Source organism: Nannospalax galili, unplaced genomic scaffold (genome assembly GCF_000622305.1).
Source record: "Nannospalax galili isolate Female #2095 unplaced genomic scaffold, S.galili_v1.0 scaffold411, whole genome shotgun sequence".
NCBI classification, from domain to species: Eukaryota; Metazoa; Chordata; class Mammalia; order Rodentia; family Spalacidae; genus Nannospalax; species Nannospalax galili.
Window position 1 is genome coordinate 2,203,616 of NW_008329714.1, and position 20,937 is coordinate 2,224,552.

Genomic DNA, 20,937 nt, shown 5'->3' on the forward strand with positions numbered 1-20,937 from the left:
TTGTTATCAATTAAATGCCTTGTCTGGAATGATCCCTATGATTTCCAAATGACCAAACCCAGTCATATCATACACCCACATACCCACCCACAAGAGAGTGAAAAGCCTGAGAGCTGACCCAGCTGGGGAACTGCCTGCAGAGAGAAGTGCTGCTCTTCTGAATATTGTGTTTATCATATGCTGTATTTGAAACAGCATACTGCTTAGTTCTGCTGTTTTGGAAAAATAACGTAATACTTTATTTAGTCTTCTGTAAATTTTTAAAAAGTAAACAATCCTTGTAAATCCTGTTTTCCTTGTTGCATTTGGTTTTGGTTAATGCACTTTCACTGCTGCAAAGCAATCCACTGTGTGATTTATTTATTTATACATTCTTTCTGGTGAGGGATTCTCACATAGTTTCTATATCACTGCTTGCTAAACAGTGCTGCTGTGTACATTCTTGCTTGTACCTTCTGATAGGCAAAGGCTAGAGTTTATGTAGGATACTTTCCAAACACTGGAAATTTCCAACTTTACAAAAAAAAAAAAAAAATGCCAGTTTGTTTTACAAAGTGCTACTGCAAGTCATATTATCTCCATATGTATCTAAAGGTCATGTTAATGTTAAACATTGTGACTGACTTTGTACTATTCTCTTAAACTTAGTGCTTACAAATGTAGTAATTTAATGTCTTTGAATCTATTGCTTTTTGGTCATTTGTGCCACCTCTCAGGATGTAGACGCGTAAACCTTTGTCCTTTTGTCCATTTTTTCTATTGGCTTTTGTTCCTTTGGTTTGGGAGTTCTTTGTATATTCTGGGTACTTCTTTTTCTTTCATGCAGATTATTGTCTTCTCGGTCTCTAGCTTAATGTATCACTTTATACACCTTTGATGGTCAGAAGTTCTTAATGTTACAGTAGTTTATAAATCTTTATCTTTTAGCTAGAAATTTTGTCTCTTCAAAATTATTTTCAAACAAGGAATACAGAGAGAGGCAGAGAGAGAGACAGAGAGAGAGAGAGCAAGCAACAGAGAGACAGAGAGACAGAGACATAGAGAGAAGGAAAGAAAGAGAAGAGCAAGCGAGTGAGAGATGCCAAACACTTGATCAGACTAAATGAACAAACTATGTGGCTCTAGGAGAAGCCTGTTTTAAATAAAGGAAATAGTGCAAAGATTCTGAGGTGGAAGGAGGTGGGTGTGAATGGAGAAAACAAGACAGGAAAACAGTGTTAGGGAACAATCAGAGTGGCAAGGTCAGTTGCTGAAATGTTCTGAGTACAGTGGGAAATCCCCAGCAGCTTTTGAGCAGAGAATAAAAGGGTGTATGCCGGAAGGCTATATGAAAAGAAACAGTGCCAGACAGGAGAAACCTCCCAAAATAACGCAGGCTGTTGTCAAAGCCTTTGATAACCCCCCAGAATGTGAAGGTAAGACCCTGAAAACAGGGCATACCTTGGATACAGGACTTGGAGCAATGGAGCTGGAACTGACCTGGAAGCCTCCTCCCTGAAGAGCAGCTCTCATAGTTCTAGAAGACACTATGAAAGCTGCTAAGGGAGAAAAATCAACCAATGGTCCCCAGTTTTAAAGCCTAATAACCACATCAATGACCAGCACAGCAAACAACTTTGGTGCAGTAGTGGCACTTTTATCTTGGGGGTAATCGACAGCTACCTAGTTGGACTTAAAGCCCTCTCAATGGTAGGGAACTCATGTATGGTACTGTACATAACCAAATACACATGGCTAGAGAGGGCACTGGTCAAACACACAAAATAAGTGTCTGTGAGATGCCCAGCCCTAAGTGACACATCTACAATGGAACCTCTATACTTAAGGCTCACAGACCACGGTGGAACAGGGGTGGAGAGAACACTAATGCATCTCTCAACTCTCACCAGCGAAGCTTCCTCATCCAACAGAGGGTGATGCATACAGAAGGCCACAACTGGCCAAAATGTAGAAAATAAAAGTCTGCAGAGTGTTTGCCCCTGCATAGGATTCCTATATTAAACCTTACCCTTGGCTCAGTACTATTAAGGAAGAGATCGCAGAAAATTGTAAGAGCCAGGATTGGTGCATGGTCATAAGGAAACATAGTCTTCCAGGTCTCTGGGACCCTGCTCATATGAACTTACAGCAATGGTGACAGCATGCACAAAACCCATGCAAACACAGACAAAAACCCAGTACAGAGGGGCTGGAAAGATGACTCAGTGGTTAAGAGCTCTGGTCGCTCTTGCAGTGGACACAGATTCAATTCCTAGCACCCACGTGGCAGCTAACAACCATCCTTTGAAGATCTGATGTCCTCTTCTGGCCTCATAGGCTTTGCGTAACATGGGTACACTTACTTACCTGTGGGCAAAAATACTCATACACATAATTCTTTTTTAAAGTACAGAACTGGGGGAATGAGCAGGAGGCCCCAACTCTAACTGAGGAACTATCGGCAGCTGATTACTGCTGGGTGTGGAAGACTTGATCTTCTTTAAGGAAATGACTCTAGATAAGCTGACTAGGCTCCAGTGAATGAACTTGTACCAAGGGACATCTGGTTGCACAAACTTGACTCAATAGGCCCTAACATGTATGACAGAATGAATGAAATATGGTGGAGGGGCTATGGGGGGTACAGATAAGTGAGGGAGGCCTGAATATGACTGGGATGTATTGTATAAAATGCACAAAGATTCGATTAAAAACATACATTGGTTAAAAATATTATGACCTGGGTTGCAATACCCAAGGAACATCTTAGTTGATGCATTGGAGAAAACTGTACAGGGAAACCCATGGGAAATGCATTACAGCAATACTGGAGGCAGATGGTGATGGGGTCACAATCATAGGCAAATTCTACACATAGATGCCTTGTGGACATCCAAAAGTCAAGTAAGCAGGGAGTATGAGAGTTGGAAGAGCTAAGCTGTAGAAATGTTTGGGCATTAGCCACATATATAGTTGGTATACACTGGGGTGCATATAGGGATGAGAAAAATTTCAGGGACTGAGCCCTGGGATGCTTCTATGTTGAGCTCCTTGACTGTATGATCATGCTTGGGGGCTGGGGGTAGGTGCTTTCATATGGACAGAACATTTCTCCAGCTGTGATGAATTCCACATCCCATTCCAGTTCGGCCCCTGAGAGCCTGTCAGGGAGCCAATGTGCACCCACTTGCTCCCCCTCTTCTCTCCTTCCACCCCTAGATGAATTACTAGCACTAGTAAATGTTTGCTCTGGCTCATAAATGCATAATGCCTACCACACAAACCTCAACTGCCTGTAATCGAGACTCGTGCACATGCGGAAAAGATTGTGTGTGTGGAAGATATAAATGAAACTGTCGCCTGAGGTTGCTGCAGGAAACGCGACCACTGAAATGGAAATTGCATCCTGCATTTACCGCCTAAACAACCTGCCTCCCTTTGCCGCTGCCTCCCTGGAAGGTAGAGGGAATTAGCTGTAAATATTTTACAGTTGGTAATTTGCTGGAGTAAATCACAGTTCCTTTTGCTGGAGTCTGCACTGAATGAGACTGAGGGATATTTTTTCTTTTCTTTGTTTTCTAGAGGGTTATTTGTGATGTCATCTTATTGGTTTCAGTTGCCCCACTTAATTCAGATTCCAACATGTTTCTGTCTTTGTAGCCTGGGTTATTCTGTATCTTTGTGATGAAAGGGGCAGCAGGGTGGGATGGACCTCAGGATGAATGCCTTGCCTGACACATATTCATGTACTAAGCAAGTTCTGATTGGTCATTGTATGCCAGAAACCCTAGAATAAAAAGATCAATATGACTAAGTACAGTCCCTGGCAACAGGGAGCTCACAGTCTTTTTAAGAAATCTCTAGTAATACCTGAAATTTACTCAGACCAAAAAAAAATGTTCAATATGAAAATGTATCGAGACTTTATTAGATGCCAGGTGCTATTCCAAGATATTTATAATAAACTCATTTAATCGTTACAATAATCCTCTATGGTGAAAATTACTTTATCCCTGTATTTCAGATAAAGAAAGTGAGTACTGGGCAGTTGAGTGAGTTGCCTAAGGTCTCTTAGACTGCAAGATTCTGATAGGAATTCCACTCTTGCTTCCTTCATACCACTGCTACCCTTTGGTTGATGAGCAAGCATAGGATACTGGGTTCACTACTTACTTTATAATACAACTTTGTTATTAGTTGACGTCTATGAGCAACTGATACTTTAATTCCTAAAAGTGAGCTTCTGATTTCCATTTTATCAAGAAAAGTTAAGCTCAGAGAGTAGCCCAAATTATATGTCTGCAAATTACCAGATTACATAGGCTTAGATTTAAACCAGAATCAGCTGAATTCACAGATCAAGTTACTTTGACATGGCAAGGGGGTAAGAGTTGATGTAGACAAGCATCTGCTCAAGGCACTGTGATGCTAGAAGAGAGAATAAAAACCTCCCAAGGAAGCTTGGGAAGGCGAGTGGTGGCAGCTAGTCTGAGCTGCACAGATAGGAAAGAACACTTGAAACCAGCAAGGTCCAGAATGGAGAAAAAACAGAGCAGAACCATCGGTGACTGGCACGCGCTGATGAAAATTCAGCTGTAGCTGTTCTTGATCTGCTCAAGTTCGTGCACACAGATGTGACAACTCATCCTACAATCAGCAGAGGAGAGAGTAGGGAGGAAGTTGACTAGGCCAAGGGGTGGGTACTGGACTTAGGAGAAGCTCCCATCAGATCCCTCCCCTCATCTGTGCTAAAGGACAGGCACAGGAAAGACTGTTAGGTTTTACTTTTCTCTGACTCACATTCTCGCTATGAATCTCAGAGTCAGTTACTGCACTCTTGTGGGCCCTCATCCATTCCCTTTTCCAAATATTCTCATAGCTGTCTAAAGGGGGCTGGGCATGCCACTGCGCTCCATTTCCCATCCCCACCAGAGGACTAGTTCCAACTGCATGGCTATCAATGTGGCCCCTCTGGGTCCCTGAAGACTGCTTTGTATCATCCTTGAATGTTGAGCTTTTAACGTTTTCTTCAACTTTTTTACATACACTTTAGTCTATAACTTACAACAGGTTTCCAACAAGTAACTGGCTTTTTTTTTTCAGATGTAGGAGAGAATTTATTTAAAGGATATATGAGATACCTCATAAGGAATTACTTCTGAATAGGTCTCCAAGAGGCAGGAAATGGGACACTTTGGGGATGAGCTACAACACTGGATCAACAGTATTATAAGGGTATCACACAGAAATGAGTCAGATTCAGTGGCGTCCTTTACTTTATGCTCCCTCATTCAGAAAGTGAAGTAAAAGATATTACTTTTCGTCTTCTTAGTTTTCTTTTTCTTTCTGTATTTACCTAAAAAGACTCAAAGTCCTAGTAGAAAACATCTGCTAAGCTTGGACTATAACTGAATACTATACACACAGTGGGGCAGAGGCAATACCTCACATGTACTCAACCAGAAGGCCAGGCCACAGGTGACACCTGAACAGGGATGCAGACCAAGTGTGAAAGGAGCTAGCCTCCACGATGGAACCAGGGAGTGCAGGCTTAGGGGCCTCCTTCCTGCCCTCGGTCTCTGAGATTCCAGTTTCAGCTGCAGAGTATTATTCCTGCTGTAGATTCCAGAGTCCCGAAGTCAAGACCACCTACCACTTCAGGGACCTGCTGCTCTGGCAGTCTGTAAAAATCTTAGACCTGCAGACTTGCTCCACAAGGGGCAGCTCTTGACTGGTGACACCTTCCAGGTCTTTGAGCTGTAACAGGTTTCAGAGCTGCAACGGCTCTTGGTTAGCATCTTGCTGCTACAGAGTTCAAGCGCAGTTCATTTAAATCCTGGGTGACAATCCACTTTAAGTTGTTTTACCCATTCACAATAAAGTATCTCCCATTTGTGCTCTTTGCTGTCTGTCCACTCGATTCCTGGTGGACAGTCGGATAAGAATCCAGTTGAAGATGGGAGACAGGAGACAGCCTACCCACCTACCATTTCAGAACTTCAAACCCTCACCTACGGATCTTTCAATAAACACAGAATGGTCATTTTGGGCCACCTATTATACTCAGAAGAGAATACAGTCCTCTTATCTTTATCAAACATGCCAATCAGGACCAGTGGACAGGTCTACCACAAGCTGTGAGTAGTTATAGGGTGGGATTTAGGATGGTTGATTTAGGATGTGCTAAAGGACAGGCACAGGAAAGAGAGAGCTAAATTACCAAGCTCCCAGTCTGACAGTCTGGTAGCTAGACAGGTGTACAGCTGTTTCCTTGGAATGAAAGCATTCTCTAGTAGAGTGGCTCATAGATGCAGGAATTGTAAAAACTTAGAACTTTTAGGAAGCTAACAAAACTTGGGCTGCTTAGAAGGTTCCGAGACTCACAAGGTGCCTCCCCAAGGTGCCAAGAACAGTAAACCAGTACAGGGGCCAGCGTGTACTTCCGACTGGCAGAACTGCCTGCATATTCAGCAGGGAGGTAACTCCAGGGATAGAGCTTTCCTGAATTGTCACCTAGCTGAGATTGGTTTTCCTGTGATGTAGTTGCCTTTAAGTCACCCAAGCTCCTTACTTAACTCCAATGACTTCACTGGACTGGGTGCCCTATCAAATAGCTGTTTGCTAACATTTCCCCAGGAAAGTCACACAATAGGGAATGACAAGTTCTACCAAAGATCAACTAAAGCTAATTGACCTAAATCCCTCTCCCCTACTGAGCAAGTCACCCAAGGATCATGCCATTGATACACCTTCTTTCTTTGTGAAAGAAATATAAATCTAACGTGTTACTCAGTCAAAAGAAAAAAAAAAACTGTAGCATTTTAGGAATCTTAAAGTATCTTTAAAATCCTTGCGTTCTAATTTCCTATTTCTAGCACGTGTATGTGTAATTACTAAATTTTTTACATTTTATGAAAGATGGGCTTTTTTTCTGAATTGGTATGAGTGTTATATTTTACCTAGTAATAAATATTAAGTAGTTTTTAGTGATATTGAGAAATAAATCCTTTTTGTTTTCTGTGCTCTGAACCAAGCCCAAGGCTTCATGCTTCCTAAGCAAGAGCTCTTACCACTGAGCTACACGCCCAACCTACCAAAGTGAGCTCTTATTATAGTACCCTACCTAGTAAATGGTAAGCAAATGTTTGTTTTCTTTCATCCTTGTTTTCAGGGATAAAATAGGACATACAGAGGATGTAAAACACCAGATGACACTGAACTGTAAACACTGACATTATCACTGGGTAGGGGCCGCAGGATTAATTAAGCTGGGGAGGTTTTGAGTAACTGTGTAACAGAAGTCTCATTTATTGGAACCAAATAAGGTAACTGTGTTCCTTTGAGGACATAATGTCAGTTTTCTTATAGTCTGTCTCACAACGTGGCCAATGTGACTCCTGTCGTATGAGGCCTACCACACAAACATATTCTACACACATTGTGTATGTATCAACAGTTTTCTTGACTATTTTGTAAACTCCAGAGGTCAATCTTTTCATTCTTTAGAGAATAATTCTAATTCCCCGAGGAGAAACTTGAGTCAGAGTCCCACAGGCCTGTATTGGAACCAGCCCCCCACCAAATTATTATTGTAGTGACATAGTGCCTTGAAATTTGTTTTACACCTTGGCCTCTGTTTCCTCGTGGGCAATATGATAATCATGCCTACTTTGCTCCATTGTAGACAGGAGCAAGTCAGATAATGCTCTTAAGTGCTCGTTCTGACTGGCAGAAGTAGGTGAGCAGGGCACTTCTTCGTCTACGGAACATATAACCAGACTGCATTTTCCAGAGGCCTCTGTAGTCAGATGTCCTCATGTGACTGAGTGCTAGCCAACCAAATATGAGTTGAAGTAAAGGGCTGCACTACAGGCCATAAAATTCCACACCCATGATTATCTGTGTTTCTTCCACTTCCCAATAGTGGATGCTAATACCCAAGCAATCTTGGACACCTGATGTTTAACATGTCAGCCTCTCTATCCTGTAGTCAAAACTTTCTTCCCTTTGCCCCATAATTGGGAACTCCCTTGACTATTTACATGAGTAAAAAATAAACTCCCACTTTTTAAAGTCCCGGGGATTAAACCCAGGGTGCTGTGTATGCTATTCAGATATTCTCCCCTGACCTACTATATCCTCTGTCCAAAACAAAAGAAAACACAAAACCTGATACCTGGTAAGTGCTAAATAAATGTTTATTTTCTTTGGCCTTTACACTCAATGAAGAACATGAGCAGATGAGCTGGATCCTAGAGAAAACAAATCGTCAAGCATTGTACAAGAGGCGTGGCAGTGGGTCGGACGCATAGTGGTTGTCGAATGGAGGGACAGCAATTTGTTTTGAGCCTTCCAAATCCTGAAGGGGATAATGAGATTCATGCTATCCACAGGGCAGCTATTTCAGGAACAGTGTTTTAGTTTCTTTTCTTACCAAATGAAGGAATAGATAGGGAGAAAAGGGCAACCTAGACCTGGGGAGACAGGAAGGAAGAGGAGAGAAGAGGAAGGGTAGACGTCACGGGACTGCTAACAGTAACCCCAGAGAATTTTCCTTACAGACCTGCTGCGAATTCAAAGGATAACCTTTATGAGACCTTGGAGGCCTAAAATCCTGTGTTCCAGCAGGGTGGACGTATCAAAATAGGCATTCTGGGTAATGGCAGTACTAAGTATTCTGCAGGCTTCCTTGATAAGAAAGAATCCCTGCTGTGCTGGAACCCTGGGAATTTACAAAGACTGGATTTTTATATGATTTCAGGCTTTCAAGTGCCATGTGCCAGTTGTAGGATGAATGTTTGTTGAATTGACCCTCCCACCCTCGACGGAACTGCTTTCTGTGTCTAAGTGAAGAGTCCTTGCAGGTGGGATAAACTTCTGTATTATAACCTTCTTCTGTTCTTACATCGTTGGAAGAAGGGAACTAATGCCCAAAATAAGTATATTTGGAAAGTGGTAAGGCTTTATTGTCATGTCTCAAAGGAATCTTTGTCTACAAAGCATAACTCTAAAACAGACTTCTAAAGAGATGGAAAGGAATTAGAAAAGAGATCAGAGGGGGGGGGATTGCAAGAGGATTATAAGTTTGTTTACTTAGTTATAAAAAATTAAAGGAAATGAAAAAGAAATATCTGTAAAATCTAAAAGTGTTGCCTTACCATCTATGCACCCATCCACGTAAGAGCCACTCATCGAGGACCTGCTACACAGAGAGACTATACACACAAGGGCTCAATGTATCAGGAAAATTTATCAAGACTCCTCCAGATAAGGAGCTGGACGTTCTGACTTTCATTTTATATAGCTAACTTAATGCTCCCTTTTGACCATTTGTGAAGTGCCTTTATTCCCCAAGGGTTCACTCACTCCTCTCAGGTCCAGGACACTGAGATAACAGAGGCTTTGTCAGCCTTCCTGCAAGCCACACTCCAGCTGGCCCCTCAAGGATGGTGATGCAGATGATTGAACACATGCAAACAGGACTAGGAAGTTATATCCTTGAGCAAAAGAATAGACACAGAGGTGACAGAGGCCACGGTGGTCAGCAGCATCCATATTAAGGTGACTGACATTTAAACTAAGAGCTAAAGGACAAGAAAGCTCACCCCGCCAAATCAAACAACAGAGGAAACCACATTCTAGGAAACAGAATGATATATGTTTGGTCCCTAATTCAAGGAATTATCAAATAACCAAGTGAATATAACATAACCAGCCACGAGGAGGGGTTGACATGTGGCCAAGATGACACAGGCTGAAAAGAGGCCGTAGAAGTATGACTTTCATTAAAATAAGCCATTACAGGATGATGTTAAAGCAGCCAATTTCTTCAGCTTTCCTCTTGGTTATTATGGGTAGGGGACGGGTTAGAGATGGGAGAGGGAGTGAGGATGGGAACGTGGAAACCACTTAAGTAGGAAATGGTGTGACCTTGGACTAGCAGAGTTCTCGGTGGAGATGTAGAGAGTGCCTGGGTTGCAGACACAACTTGGAATCAACAGGATCTGCTGACAGCTGTGTATGTGCATTGAGGGACACACACGAGGATGACGCTCAGGTTCAGAGTCTCAGTAACTGGGCAGCTGGTGGTGCCATTTGCAGAGCTAGAAAGAACTGTGAGGCCCAGTTCCCTCATCTCCAGCCTTTGAGCCTGACGGAATAGAGAGTCACCACACCACGGCCCATCTGCAAAATGGGGATAATAATCGTTTCCTTGACTACTCTGTCAGAGTATTAACACTATTAAGAGGATCTCATGAGGTAATGAGATAATGGCAAAGAGCACTAATGACGGAGGATTGGAAAAGCAAAGGCTCTTTATGATGCCAGGTGGTAGTTCAAATTCATTTCTCTTAAAGCTTTATTAATGATTCCAGTTCAGCTGAGGGCAATTTTCAAGGCAGGAAAAGAATGCAGTGAGATTCATTTTCATAAATCAGAGCACAAAGGTTTTCTCATCATTATATGGTTGTTCCATAGCAGGCAGAAGGGAAGGTATACATGAGTGACTCAAACATACCATCACAAGTGCTGAAGTCCTGAAACGCTAGGACAATTAAGTGAGTCATCTTTGAAGGGTCCAGGAAGCTGTGAAGCACCCTGTCTTCAGTACAGATCTGAAGGGAGAGAAGGATGCGAGAGGATGCTTGTAGCAGAATGTTTTCGAATATACCCGTTCGAGGACCTTGACCTTGAAGTAAGTGTTTAATAATACACCTTTTTTACATTCACTGGAAATAATGTCCTCACAGTTATGAGATTTGGATAATACACAGGACAGGAATCCCCTCCTCACTAAAGCCATTGGCCCTCCTGAAGTACTTTCACTTTCTCTGGAAGCCCCTTCTTTCTACTGAAGTAGGCTAACCCCTCCATCCTCAACTCTAAACACGTGTCACCGTTGCCTTGTATGCACAGTTACATGTTTGCTGTCCTCCTCCCACATTAAAATATACGGTCCCCAGAAAGAGGTATTTATCTGTCCTGCTCAGGCCTCCATTCCTGACACCCAGAACAGCGCTGTCTCTCAAAAAATATCTGTTGGAGGAATGCATAAACAGTGGCAAATTTATTCCTCATGGAATTTAAAAGGGCAAGTGTTTGATGCATTTTGGGTTTTCTTTAGAAATTTTCCTATATTAACTGCAGGAGTGATATGGACTCCATCTCTGTCCTTATCCTAAAAGTCTGGTCTCACTAACTCTCTTCAGATTTTTACCTCTGCCATCTACCAGGTGTTTGACCTGGGAGAAGTTATTTAGCCACTCTGAGCTTAACATTCCCTCATCTACTAAGTAAGGGTGATGACAGAGTATCTGTGACTCTAAGCACTCTGTAGCCACTGACAAGATTCCCTAGGGAGGATTACTTGCACAATCCTCCCACAACGCCTCTCGTTAAGTATTTTGTGCCCTTTGGCCTAGGTTCTCTAGGTCGCCTGTTAGTCTGAGGCATACCTGCAGGCTGTCTTAGAGAGTGCTGGTTCCTGGGATTTTCTTAATGCTTAGTATCTTTCCTCTGCCATCAGTCATTTCAATTATCTGTCCATCTGTACACATATCTATCATCCAAACATTAAAACTTCCATGTGCCTGTCCTAATCATTAACTCATTTATTCAATAAGCATTATGGAGCATCCATCATGTGCCGGATCTCATGTCATGTTCTAGAAAACCAGAGGTACCTAAGGTAATGTTTCCTCCTGCAAGGTGTAGAGCATATGTCTGGAGCATCTAACCTGTGAGGTCTGATGGATCATCACAAATGACAGCTGGAGGTAATAGTGAATGTCTACTAACAGTCAGAGCTCCATTGTTTACCTGAGGCAGATCTCAAAATTCTTGTCTGGTTAAATTTACATCACATTTATTCATAGCACAAACAGTACTGGGAGCGTCTACAAGGCAAAGTTTTATAACTAATACTTTGCCTAGGGACAGACAGTCATAAACAGGGTCAGGGATGAGCCAAAGTCAGACCCACGAATAACACCTCTGGAGGTGACTGGAGAGGTTTCACGTTATCTCATCCTTAATTCAGCCCATTAAGGTTCCATTGAAAGGACCCAGGCTGCCCTACACAAGGGTGTTAGGAGCGAGTAGACCGTCACCAGGAACCTCAGATCAGCATTTCCAGAGTTCACCCAGCACGTCCCATCATCTTCCGCTTTGCTGCTTCTAATTACATACCACGGTCCCAGTGGTACTTAGTCCCAGTAGAACGAACTTGAGCTTCAGGTGCCCTCATATCCACAGCAATGTTCAGTATGTAGCAGGTACATGATAAATATTTCTTGACAAAATCAATTTTATAAAATTCTGCTTCCTTAATATCACTTGTATTTGAAACTTTGCTTTGAATTGCCTTTGGGTGAAGTTCTTGGTACAGAGTAGGAACTTAGTAAACGCCAACTTTGCATGTACCCTAAATATTCGTGCTGTGGTGGGGATAGTGTCAGGGATACCTGACCCTTTGGAATGTCAGCCTGAATGCCCTCTCATGCTGGTATCTGTCTAGGATATGCTGTGTATCCCTGTAGTTCTCTCTCTCTGTGGCTCAGTAGACTTCTATTTCAGTTTACCATTTCCCATAAGTCTCTGGAAAATGAGGTAGAGGCAGGATATCATCTACGGTGGATCTAATGTGCCATCAAACCAATGTGCAAGGACATAGGAGATGAATGACAGTAACCAATAATTCCTTGAGAATGGAGGGGAACCCGAGGTCAAATTATCGGCCACTTTAAAGGAAATATGTGAATCCTTTTGGGTGAGATTTATACTTAATTGAATATTAATTATGTGCCAGATTTTCTGCTAGATGATTTTGTTTTGTTGTTGTTGTTGGGTTTATTGCTTGCTTGTTCACTTGTTTGTTAGACAGAGTCTCACTATGTAGCCCTGTCTGGCCTGAAACTCACTAGGTAGACCAGGCTGGCCTTGAACTCCTAGACACTGGCTTTCCTCTGCCTCCTGGGTGATGGGATTAAAGGCATGCACTACCATGACCAGCTTTTTTGATTTTACTTATGTTTTATTGTTTAGATGATTTTAATAAGGCTATTGATTAATTTGTTGAACAACATACCTGGTAACATGCATTGAGGTTACAGAGTCTTACTATCATTCCAGTCAAATAAACACCACAGGCACAGAGAAGCATCTTGCAATTCCCCAGCCATCCCTCTTCTTTATTAAGGACTGTTTATCTTGAAGGTAGTTCGACTAAAATGCCCAGTCGTCTGCATATAATCATTGCTTTGTATCTTTCTTTAGTCTAGCTTAGTAGTTCTTAAACTGAACTGTGCCTAAGGAAAACTTCACAGGGCTATATAAATGAAACCTCATAGCCTGTGCTTTATAGAAAATTTAAGGCATTCTCAAGAGTAACGGTAACTATGTGCTGAGTTAGCGTCCCATACTGACTTCTTAACCCATCCTAGTAAACTGAAAACACATTCTGTGACCAAAGGGTCAGGCATGCCCTCACCTCCCATCTGTGGGAGCCTCACCTGTTTCTCAAAGTGTTTTCAGGGCCAGGGAGGCAGGAAATGTCCCAGTTTCTCTGGCATCATGCCAGCCCTTCCCATAACTCAGTTTTACCGATTCTTTGTTGTTGCTTGGAGGCTCAGCATCTCCAAATTAAAATCTCTTATGACTATTTATGATCGCATGCCCTTTGGATGGTGGTACAAATCTTCTCCATGCCCCCCTGGGGTCTTCACGAGGAAGCCTGCTGTGCAACAGTAAAGGATTTGCAGGTCACCTTTATGAATCTTGCTGTTTTTATGTGCTTAGCTTTTTGGGTCTAATCCATTATGGAGGAAGATCTTATTCCTTTGAGACGTTGGTGCACCCTTCCCACATTCCTCTGCAGAGTGAAAAGAACGAATGATCCACCAGGAAGTGCCTTGAATGCTTTGTACACAAACACTCTCAAGGTCTTTGGGGTCTTACATCTTGGAGAATGCTTGTCAACAGGGACACGGCCCAATGATTAACGTCTTCTGGAGTCTGTATGCCGGCAAGCCTCACACGATTTACTCAATTCTTAATCTCAGGGAGAATATTGCAACATGGGCGGGATACCTGGATCCTGCTCTAACCAGCTATTCCAGTTGTGTGATCTTAGAAAACTTTCTCAACCAACCTGAATCAGTTTCATTTTTTTCCCCTAAATTATCTACAATCTAATTGTGAAAACTGGTGGGTGGGGGAGAATATGACATTTATTAAGTTCTTTTAATGGATATGATACTTTATATTATTTCATAATAGGCCTATTAACAATATTATAAAGTAATAATTAGTAATAAAAATGATGAAAGTGAAAATATCTAGTTTATAATGAGCCAAATAATAGGACAACTATTTCCTTTGCATTTCCTCATAGCATTCAGAAAGCCCTACCAGAAGGTAATGGTATTTGTTTACTGAAAACTGAAAAACAGAGAGGTTAAGCTGAATAGTCTAATAACTGTAGAGTGTACTGGTTGGGTTTTCATCACTATGATAGAATGAATTAAGAGAAACAATTTTGAGAGAAGATTAATTTCAGCTCCTGGTTTCATGAGCAGCTGGTTCCACTGTTTCTGAGCTTGTGGTGAGATGAAATATCATGGCACAAGGGTGTTGTGGAGCCCAGCTGCCTCCTTATGAAGGTCAGGAAGGAGAGAGAAAGTAACAGGCCTACGCTAGAGGACTTCCTTCGTCCTTGGTTTTATCTTGGCCCTCTACCTGTGGTGCCACCTACATTCAGACATTCATGGTGGGTCTTCCCAGATCAGTTGCTGTTCTCCATACCACTAATCTCTGGAGATGCACCCCCCCCACACACACACGTGTTTTACTAATCTAGGCACTTCTTAATTTAATCAATTTCATGGTCAGAATTAAGTATCACAAGAGAACCAGCATTTCCCCACTTACTGACTCAAGAAATCTATGTGTGCTCTGCATCTCAGAGTATCATTGTTTCAATTCTGTAGATGTAGAAATTAAAGCTGAAAGACAAAAATCATTGGCCTCAAGTGGCACAGGTTGCAAGTAGTAAGTCCAGGGCTTAAACAAAACTCTATCTGCCCCCCAGGCATGCTGCCTCTGGGGTACAGTATCAAGCTTGGGACACTGGGAATGCCAGCAGGACAATTTAGGCATGAAAGAAGCACTGGACACCTATGGGGCTTCTATCTTTCTTCCTCTGTTTGCTCTTCAGACCCTCTCTGCACTGGCCCTTTACCTGTGATCTGTCTCTTCATACAGTCACCCTTAACTTTCTGGTTCCTGCATCAAATCTTCCACCTTCACCAGACCTGCAAAAATCATGTCACTACCTTCCCTGAGTTCTATCAGGCTCATAAGCTGTCTGCTGTCAGCTGGCAAAGTTAACTGCTGCATCCAGATTGAAGCCAGCACTCACAGTCTGGAGATACAGATGGCCCCATTTTGATTCCTAAGGCTTGAAAGCTCCTCATATGTAGCTTGTCTGAGAGGTGATGGGGGCATTTAGCTAAAGACCTTCTGGGGAGCAATGTAGGCTGAGACGCCAATATTACTCCTTCTCAGAAGAATTCCTGATGCTAGTCATGTGTCTGCATGTGCCCAGCATTCACCACATGTACGATATCCCTTGAAGGAACCATGGAACAAATCCACAGGGAGTAAGCGACACATGCTCTGAGAAGGCAAGGCTTTCATCCACAGTCACGCTTCTACATTAGAAGAAAATGACTACATGGATTTTGCTGAATTTGTTGAGTTTATTTTGAATGATCTGACTTAAAATATAGCTTGCATGGCCGATAGAAAAATTAGGATCAATGGTATTGGTGGGGACCTCAGTTGGAAACGCCAACTTTGCCCAGTGCTCCTGAAATCAAGGGAAAAGAAGAGGAACTGGTGATTGCCAAGTGGAGGCGACGTGGCATGTTTGTGAAGACACCACGGGCAGAGAAGCTAAGCCAGGCTTTAACATAAGGGCTGAAGCGCCAACCATGGTCATGGGTGTGTACACTGAGCAGTCTCTCATAGGCACACTGCAAGCTCCTCCTTGGCCAGTTATGAGCATTGCTGAAACCGATGCATTTGAGGATTTATACCTTAAATTTGAACTGCATGAGCTCATTAGACTCCCCATATCACCATCAGTCAAACGATACCACAACCACCCAACTGACCAAGTACCCATCATAACCAAGTAGTCATTGCCACACCGGCCCAAACATCACAACTCACCCATCGTTGCCACAACCAATCAAATCAACACACTAATCAGTCACCAGCCCACCTAACCACACAATCACTGTAGCCAGCACCACAATCAAGCAGACAGTTCTGTCACCACAAACAGCCACCTGCCTCTTCACAAACTCGACCCTGGTTCCATTAGTAAGCCTTAGTTCTTCTGAACCCAAATCCCAGGGCCAGCTTGTCCCTTAATAGGAAGATAAAGGGTCCTGGTGAGCAGGTGATTCATTATTTACTTAACCAGCACAGCTTGGGGCTTGCTTTAACCAAGTCAAGATGATTGAAATCCTATTCATTGTAAGTAAATGCATCTGAGCCATTCAGAGGTGCCCACTCTGCACGGCCAGCAACATGCCTGCTGCTCATTTTAATCGACAAATTACATAAACAGGAGCCTTTAAGGGGCTTGTGAATGTAATGCCACCAAATTCTTAATTATATCATCTTTCAGGTGTCACAATAGCAAACGGGCAGAAATTGGACCCCAAAAGTGTTTAAAGAACAATTAATCAGCACATTCCACATTAAAAGATTTGAAAAAGAATTCCCTGCACTATTAAGGTGGTTCGGAAGAAATTTATCACTTAACAATGACAGCGAGGAAGCAGAAGAGAAGGGAGAGCGGGCAGCAGCCCAGCAGTGCTGACTTTGCATCTGGGCTCATGAACGCAGATGCCGGTCATCCAAAAAACTTAGCATCATGGTATTAGAAAATAGAGAAGATTTAAGAGTACAGTTATGAAATTCATTATCAGAGATTAATTGGTAGACAGACAAAAATAAAAGAAGCAATCACTGTGTATTAAGTGGAAGGGCTTTCCGCACTTCATTCAGCCATCAAGTATTTCCTGCACACCTGCTAGGAGCCAAGCACTGTTCCAGATGCTCGGAAATCACATGCGTTCTTGTGCGGCTGACACTCTGAAGGGTGAGTCAGACTCTACCTGGATGAGGAGTATGATGCATGCTCATGAGCTTGGAGAGACTGTAAAGCAAACAAAACAAGGTGAAGAGTGTGGCCATCAACAGAGCATGGAAAAATGATGCCTGAGGAGAGGAGAAGGAAGAACTGGGAGAAGGCGTTCCGGGGGAAAGCACGCCCTACATGACTTCTGCCTGATGCTCACGGCAGGGTCTTTCATTAGTCCATTCTACAGATGACAACACCGAGGGTCAGAGAGATGGGATGCTGTTCTGGAGTTTTACAGCTTACAGTTGGTGAAGCTGGGGTTTAAACCTAGACTAGCCTGACCTTAAATTTATTTTTATATTTTAAATTAGCACACAAAGAATTGGATATTATGATGGCATTACTAACAATAATTCTTCTGCCCATCTCTAGGTTTTTTTTGTTTGCTTGTTTGGTTTTGTTTTTTGTCTTTTTGAGACAGGGTCTCCCTGTAGCCCCAGCTGTCCTGGAACTCACTATGTAGACCAGGCTGGCCTTGAACTCACAGAGATCTGCCTGCCTCTGCCTCCCAAGTGCTGGGATTAAAGGTGTGCACCACTACGCCTGGCTCTAGGTTTTTGTTTTTGTTTTTTAAAGGTTTACCCACATTTGCACCAATTATATACCCATTACATACATATATGCATATAGTAAGTCAAGGATATTCATATGAGAACATGCAGTATTTTGTCTTTCTGTGTTTCGGTTGTCTCTCTTAATATAACAGTTATATTTTCAATTATAACCAATTACCAGTCTGTTGTTAAGTATCATTTAGGTTTATATCTATCACAGGGGTTCAGTTCTTCACACATGAAGTAACTAGCCATAGGCAGACCTTAAAGAATTGGGTCTTGTGGCTGAGTCATTAGCTCAGTGGGTAAAATGCTTTGGAAGCATCAGGATCCAAGTTTGATCCCCAGAACACACATTATGCCAGGCTTGGTGGAACATGCTTATTTATAACCTCAGCACTGGGAGAAGTGGAGGTGGAAACAGGCAGATCCCTGGGGCTTACTGAACCCCTAGTCTAGCCTACCTGGCAAGTTCTAGGCTAATGAGGTGCCACTCTCCTCTTTGAAAATAAATAAATAATAAGTAAATAAATAAATAAATAAATAAATAAGGTAGCCAGAACCTGATGAGCAACACCTAAAGCAGTCTTGTGGCTTCCACATGCAAGTGCCTCCACCCAACTTGTGCAAACAGAGAGAAAGAGAGAGGGGAGGGGGAGAGACTGAAAGGGATAGACACAGAGATAGAGAGATAAATGAGTCTCCACGGAAAGAAAATATAACAAAACAGAGAATGGCTAAGACAGGCCACAGGGGAGGAAGGACATGCTGCCGTTCCTACTTTGACACTCATGGAAAGCTTTTTGAAATCCATTCTTTTTACCGTAAACTGTACTTACTTATCAATGTAGGAAGGATAACAAGGCAGCTATAACTATAAAATAAATGCCCAATGCCTGAGAGGCATTAAAATGATTAAAGAAAAAGGAATCAAACAAAATAAAACCCTCCCCTTTGTTCTCTGAAACTCAAGTCAAATATCAACCCCTTTCTAACAGTTTCTGGATCTCTTCACTTAGAATGAATGTCTCCCTGTCTCATTCACAAATTACTATTAAAACCATTGATTTGTCTTTAAATAAACCCATAAATTACACTTTTCAGAATATGAGTCCAAGGGCTTGTTTCATGTGGCTTTGGGGATCTGTTTGATGCTCCACAGAATTTATGTCATATAATCTAAAATGCCTTAAGGGTACCTTAGTATATAGTACACATAGACTTCTGAAAAACAAGAATCTGGGATATAAACTAAAAGATTAAAATAATTATTTTCAGAAAGAGAGCCTACCCCTACTCCAGAAAAGCTAGACCAAAGAAAATATCAGCATGCTTCTAGGGTGAGTGCTTTTCTTTGTTTTAATCAGAATGAACTACCCTCCTGGCCTGGATTCTACAACATACACACTTTAATTAAGCAGCACATCTTCTGCTTAAAGGTCACAGTGTTTTAGGAACAGTCTAGACTCAAATCCTGACTGTGATCCTGATATCTGTTGACTTTGGGAAAATCCCAGGATCACTTTAAAACCTTCATTTTCTAATGTATGAACTTGAGCTAATATATGCATTTTCATAGGGCTAGCAAAATTGGTAGTTCAAAATAATAGTCAAGAAATAGCAGGATGTTATTGTTATTTGTGTCGTGAGTATCAGTCACGTGAAGACAGAGCCTCCTTCCACTTTCACTCCTCATCTCCGAGACTACTGATCACGAGAGGGTCCAGGATACAACAAGTGCTCAATAAATGTTTGCTGAATGGACAGAGGGACGGCCTCCCTTTCACGTGTTCCACACACCCCAGAATGAATACTGTTGACGTGCATCCTGGGTTAGAAATAATAATATTGAAGTGTATAGGAAGGAGTAAATCAACTTGCTCAAAGTTGAAGAGTTACTGGGGGAGAGCTGAGATTATCTAGATCTAAATCCTAAACTTCATTTCATTTAGCCAAGCTCTCTCCAGACAGTCTTCAGAATGCCTATTTATTTTCTCAATCTTGTGACCAAATACCTGCAAAAAGCAACTTGAAGAAAGAATTATTAGTTCTGCTCACAGGTTCAGACGGCTTCCTTCACGGTTGCTTGGCCTCATGCATTTAAGCAGAACATCATGGTGGCTGGAGTGTGTGGTGGACATCCAGAAAATGCCCAGGGATGATGTAACCCCAAGGACATGTCCAATGATATAGTTTTTACAGCTAGGCCCCTCCTTCCAAAGTTTTTAGTTTTCTCAAATAGCACCCTTAGCCGGAAACAATCTAGTCCTGAGACTTTACGGGACGTTTCAGACTCAAGCCCCAGGAAGAAGCGTAAGAAAACCGCAGACACACAATTTGCATCAAATGTTCTTATCTGGGAAGCCATGTGCTGTTTCTTACTGCAAGTCATTGGATGGATGAGGGTAATAATCAGAGGCAGGGGCTGCAGGGAGCATTAGGAAGCCATTAGCAACCATAGACTCAAGGGATTCATAAAGAACAAGGAAAGCTATCACACACTCCAGTCCTTTGGCAGAATAAAGACCTCAGGAGACAGATGTGGACAGAAGCATGATCCCTGCACAACTGGGAATAATTCAATACTCCAGTTCCCACAGTCCTGCAGGCAAAACAAACGAGAGATTAGCTGAGGTGCTGGCTTTGAGAGTTGACTTCAGGAGGAAAAGCAAGAGGAAGAACTGAAGAGACCCAGTCCCAGTGGAGATGCCGTTTTTGAAGTCCTGTGGCAGGAATGAAAAAGAGAGGGTTCTTAAAGTTTCCATAGAAAACCCATGGCTAGAGGCCCTGAAATCTCAGAAAGAGATTAAGTAGGTTTGGCTTGTATAAGCAGAACCCAAGAGAGGTAAAGTAACTACTCAGGGGCATCTGAAGTAAGAAAGAGGTCTGCAGAGACAGGCATTATAGAGGCTAGTCCCCTTTGTTCAGGAACAAAGAAATAAAGTGAAACCAAGAGGAATTAGAGTATTAGGGCAATGTACATACTTAGCAGGAGGCCACATGTCTTATCAGAAGCTACTACCTCTTTCTGTTCCTCAATCTACCATGCTTGTTCCCATCTCAGGACCTTTGCACTTACCACATCTTTGTAATTCTCTGTAATTTACCACAAATTCTACAAACTTTCTTTGGGTTTATTTCATTCATAGATAGATAGATAGATAGATAGATAGATAGATAGATAGATAG

The 20,937-nt window shown here is 42.3% G+C and overlaps 1 protein-coding gene across 3 annotated transcripts in view; it reads right to left on the reverse strand.

Annotated features, from left to right (window-relative positions):
• The window catches only part of Hs3st4 (heparan sulfate-glucosamine 3-sulfotransferase 4), a 250,812-nt gene that overhangs the window by 26,669 nt on the left and 203,206 nt on the right, over positions 1 to 20,937 (reverse strand). Inside the window, exon 1 of one of the 3 annotated variants that reach the window (XM_029567784.1) lies at positions 10,499 to 10,522. The exons of the other annotated variants lie outside the window; for them this stretch is intronic. The gene's annotated coding sequence lies outside the window, so the exon portion shown is untranslated. Of the gene's footprint in view, positions 1 to 10,498; positions 10,523 to 20,937 lie in introns of those variants that run through there. 3 annotated transcript variants of the gene reach the window in all.